The sequence below is a fragment of the Cricetulus griseus genome, chromosome 2 (assembly GCF_003668045.3).
Source record: "Cricetulus griseus strain 17A/GY chromosome 2, alternate assembly CriGri-PICRH-1.0, whole genome shotgun sequence".
In the NCBI taxonomy this organism is placed as follows: domain Eukaryota; kingdom Metazoa; phylum Chordata; class Mammalia; order Rodentia; family Cricetidae; genus Cricetulus; species Cricetulus griseus.
In genome coordinates this window covers 446,229,460-446,234,821 of record NC_048595.1, presented here as the reverse complement: position 1 = coordinate 446,234,821, position 5,362 = coordinate 446,229,460, and the positions used below count along the sequence as shown (strand labels likewise).

Below are 5,362 nucleotides of genomic sequence, written 5' to 3'. Positions count from 1 at the left end.
GCCTCCCAAGTGCTGGGATTAAAGGCATGCGCCACCACTGCCCTGCAACACCCATTTCTTAAGTCTTGAGTTATCATCACACACCTGGCACTGTGTGACAGTCTTGGCTTTTTATTTGGATATTGACTAGAAGTCGTTTGCTTCCTCGAGGTCATCTTAGATGACAACTGTCATTCCCTGGAAAATGGTCATAGGACCAATTACATAGGACCTATCACAACATGGGAATTTACTCCTCCAAATCAAATCGTGAAATTATCCACAAAGAGAGCAATAACTGACACAGATAGTTGAATCATATTATTGGTGAACTATTTCCTTTTTTTTTATTTAGCCCATGTGCTATGCATTATGTATTTCCCAAGAGTTATGTCATTTTCTTCTTGGGAAATATTAAAATTTTTCAGAGCATGAGTTGGTCTTCTTAATGACCTATTTTTTATTTGATGAGAAATCAGCAAAGACACAAAAGACAACCAGCATAGAGTGTGTGTCTCTGTTCTATATTTACCAAGATTCCTAGATATTTATACCAAGGTAACTTATTTTGCAAATTCTTAACTTTTAGTACAGGTATAGCTGCATAGTATGAGTGCACGTGTCTGGGCGTAGACTGATGTAGAGTATATGTATGTGGCACAGCATGTGTTTGGGAGAGAACTCAGGGAGTTAGGCTCTATCTTTTTTTCTTGCAGGTCCTGGGAATCAAACTCGGACCATCAAGTTTGGAGTCAAGTGCCACTACCCACTCAGCTATCTCACCATCCTCCCACTTTGCAATTTCTTAAAAATAGATGTAAAAAGTCTTAATACCCCCTACATGTGGACAAATATATGAAAATCCAGATACTAATGTTATTAATAGCAAAATGTATTCTTTGAAAGTTCAATTGGATTTTAAATTCTGGAACTTTGTATTTAAATTTTGAGTGGACAAAATAAAGTCACAAAACAGAGAGGGCTCAACAAACTCAAGTAGAGTAAAAACAAGTACTTATTTTGAAGTTTGTTTCTCAATTTAGCAGCTAGAAATATACTATTTTTTAAATGTGCTTATTGAGTCTCTGGGAATGTCATAAATTATATTTTGACTGTGTTCATCCCCCTTTGCCAACTCCTGACAGATCTTTTCCCATCCTCCTACTCATTCAGCTTCATTCTCTCTCTCTCTCTCTCTCTCTCTCTCTCTCTCTCTCTCTCTGTGTGTGTGTGTGTGTGTGTGTGTGTGTCTCCCATCAATTCCAATTTGTGTTGACTGACTACTCCTGGGCATTAGGCCTGTCCTCTAGTGTGATTTATGCCTCCAGTGTCATTTCATTGAAAAAAAGAAACTTTCCCTCTCTCAGAATCCATCACTTGCCAACAATTAGTTGGCTAAGGATAGGATATCATGTGTATGTTCTCCATCCACGCTGAGATTCTGTCTGGCTCCAGCTTGTGAGGTTCTTGTGCAGGCCGTCCCAGTCTCTGTGAGTTCTAATGTGCATCTGCCCCATTGTGTCTTGAAAACACTGTTTCCTGGAAGTCATCTACCACCTCTGGCTCTTACAATCTTTCCGCCAATCTCCCCTATAGTTCTATGAGTGTTGAGTGGATGAGTGTTGAGTGGAGGGCTGTGAGATGAACATCCCATTTACTACAGACCATTCCAAATGTGGCTGGTTACTCCCACAAGATTCATGCTAATATTGCTGTTATTACCCCAGTGGTCATGACTTGCAAGCAGGCTGCTTTGGTAACTTTCAGGATTCATAACAGGATAATATTGATTTCTTTTTTATCTCCAGTAGTACATATAGCAACATTCACCACTGTGAACCCTAGGTACTAGTTTAAAAATTTTATTTTGTAAGATACATAAAATATTTATAAGCAGGAAGACAAAGACTAGTGGAACTATAGTTCTCTAGTTCTCTCACAAAATTCCGGGGAACTATAGATAGAAATTTCTAAGGAGTCCTGCAATGAGTTTGGATTACAGCTTCCCTTCACCTTTGCACGCTTACACTTCAAATTTACCTTTCAAGTATTTTCAATTTGCTTGTGATTTGTAGATATCTGATAATTTTATTAACATTTCAAAGTTATCCACTAACAAGGTAAATATATAAAAATAAGCAAATTACAGTTCCGAACAGACACGCAGTTCTCATTGAGATCATCACAGTTTCCCACCAATGTATCAATGTGCTACTGTGTCAGTGTGGCTAACACATAAAGACAGCAGATAGACAACAGTTCTCTATTACACAGGAGAGCGAATCTTTGGTTTAATTGAGAACTCTCTCATTATTCTTAGTCTGGAGTATACCCACATGGTATTTCTGCTTAGTACACTAAATGCAGGAAGTAGAAAGTAAAAATTTATTGATGTTATTTATGATTTCAACTACTTTAAAATTGTCAAAATCAGGATATTTTATTTTATTTTGAGTTTTCAAACTCAGTTTTGCAAAGCTTTTTAACTAAATATCTGCTAGATATCGTAGTTCATACCTATAATCTTGTCACTCAGAAGGTCGAGATAGAGAGGCAGGCAGATCTCTGGGAGTTCAAGACCAGTCTGTCTACAAGACCTAGTTCCAGGACAGGCTCCAAAGTTACACAGAGAAACCCTATCTTGAAACCCTGTCTTCAAAAAAAAAAAAAAAAAAAAAAAAAAAAAAAAAAAAAAAAACGTGTTCAAGGCCATCCTGGGCCATAGAATAAATTTCAGATTAGCCTAGGATATAATTGTGGCCTGCCATCAAAACTTTAAGCAAATATTGTCTTAAATGCTCTTCCAAAAAGACAGAATTTAAAATATTTTAGTTTATTCAATCATTGCTTAACAGCTGAGCCAAGACCTCAGAAACAGGAATGCAGATGACTGTAGCTATAAGAATACCATGAAACATGAACACACTAAGAAAGCAATTATGTTTCTAAGAAATGTTGGTTTTGGAATCACCATCATATATGTTATATGTCATCAGATGAAATGCCAATTTGCAGTAAACACATAGCTTTATTCTAAACTTTGAAGGCTTTTGAGTAGCTCCCTATAATATGAAACACTTCCTATTATGTGTATTTAGTAACTAACAGAAATATTTTGTTAACAATTATAAGTTTAGCTTTACTTTCACCCCCAAATTATAAGAATAGAAAATGAAAAATATCTGTGGCATATCAGGTATAGAATAATGAAATATTTTTTTTTTTATAACTTGGTCCTTGCCAGTCTCTTCATAATAAAGCACCATAGGCAGTATATGATGAAAACACACAGGGTTATAACTGACAAAGAAGCAGTCATCAAAACTCAAGAAGCCCTGTATAATTTGCACATATATTGAACTTCACAGTCTCTTGTTCGCATCCTCTTTGATGCTTGTGTGAGAGTAATCTGCCTTCTTTGATGACAGGATCTTAACAGCTATCTATACTCCATTTCAAGGAGTGGGAAGAGCCGCCCTAAAGACAGTAGAGCTGGGCTGGCGCTGCCCTGGGAAGGACTCCCCATGGGCTCACAGCCTTGGAGAAGGGACGATGGGGGACCATCAGCCAGCAGTCTCATAGGTCGATCACCCAGGAAGAGAAACTGTAAGCAGACAAGAAGAACACCTTTGGTTTGGGACACCATTTGCAGCTGGAAATGGGGAATGGACTTTCAGACTAGACTTCCATCCTTTCCAGCCTGCTGTCCTTTCAGTCAGTCCCTTCCTGTTGTGATTCTGGGTCTGGACCGCGCTGGGAAGACAACCGTTTACACAGGTTGCAGTTCAATGAATTTGTAAATAACGTAGCTACCAAAGGATTTAACACTGAGAAAATTAAGGTAAGCTTGGGCAATTGCAAAACAGTCACTTTTCACTTCTGGGATGTAGGTGGTCAAGAGAAATCAAGGCTACTGTGGAAGTCATATACCCGATGCGCAGATGGCATTATCTTTGGTGGACTCTGTCAATGTCCAGAGAATGGAAGAAGCCAAAACTGAACTTCACAAAATAACTAGGATATAAGAAAACCAAGGAGTCCCTGTGCTTATAGTCGATAACAAGCAAGACCTGAGGAACCCACTGTCTCTTTCAGAAATTGAGAAATTGTTAGCCATGGGTGAACCGAGCTCATCAACTCCTTGGCAGCATTTGCAGCCCACCTGTGCAATCATAGGAGATAGACTAAAGTGAGGACTAGAGAAACTACATGATATGATGATTAAAAGAAGAAAAATGTTGTGGCAACAGAAAAAGAAGAGATGAGTGGCAATCAATGCCTCTTATATTGGTGTAGAATAGTTTTCTCCGGGCTGATTTGATGAGTTGAAGAGTGTCTACAGTCTGGTTTGTCTGCCTGCCCTCTCGGATGCTAGTTAAGCTTTGTTTTGTTGAACAGCCAGATGCCCAACTCTGTTGCCTTGGGAAAGATGAGTAGCTGCAATGCTTCTTGAAGTGGTCTCTTCTCCCTGACCCACAGAAATCTTGGTATTACCATTTTGGGAAGCCAAAAAAAAAAATGAAAAGAAAAGAAAAAAACAGATAGTCATTGACCAGAACACAGTTTTGTGGAAATATTTAACCTGATGTTAGTGAAAAAAAAAACTTGGAAAAGAGAAAAAAAAAAAAGACAGTAGAGCTGACTCTGTTCCATAGGTGCTCACTGTACCAGATTATCTTCACAATATCTCTTGGTGGATACAAAGAGCAGAAGTCAAGTCTAGTCAAATGGAGTCTGTGTAAAGATACTGTTCTTTACTAGCAGTAGTAAGTACAGTATAGTCTTGATGTTACAGTATCTACAGTTTAATAGATCATAGAGACAAGCAAATAAATTACTACAGAGTCATTTAAGTATTGTAAGAGCACTAAATTAAGGAAAGCTGAAAGCAGGTAGCAACTCACATGATCCTTGAGGCACAACAGTAAAACCAGTGTCTTAGTCTGACTTTTTCTTAATATAACTGGACAACCACTGAATGGCTCTCTTCAAAAGAAAGATATCAATGTATAGTTAAGACAGATCTGGCTTGCCGGGCATTGGTAGCATGCCTTTAATCCCAGCACTCAGGAGCCAGAGACAGGCAGATCTCAGTGAGTTCGAGGCCAGCCTGGTCTCCAGAGAGAGTGCCAGGATAGGCTCCAAAGCTACACAGAGAAACCCTGTCTCGAAAAACCAAAAAAAAAAAAAAGACAGGTCTGGCATGTATCACTTCTTCTCTCAGCATGCCTGCAGTTAAGAGTTTAATTATCAATTTTACAATCTGATATAAACAGGAAAAACTAGGTCAGTAATTCTCAGCTCCCTGAAATGGGTGGTAAGTACTAGGAAAAATTTCCTTTCTAACTTTTCACACAATTGCTTGTCTCCTGGAATTTCAGAT

At 38.4% G+C, this 5,362-nt stretch overlaps 1 pseudogene; it reads left to right on the top strand.

Annotated features, from left to right (window-relative positions):
* Positions 1-3,637: 3,637 nt before the first annotated feature.
* Positions 3,638-4,244, top strand: LOC100774753 (annotated as a pseudogene).
* Positions 4,245-5,362: the final 1,118 nt, after the last annotated feature.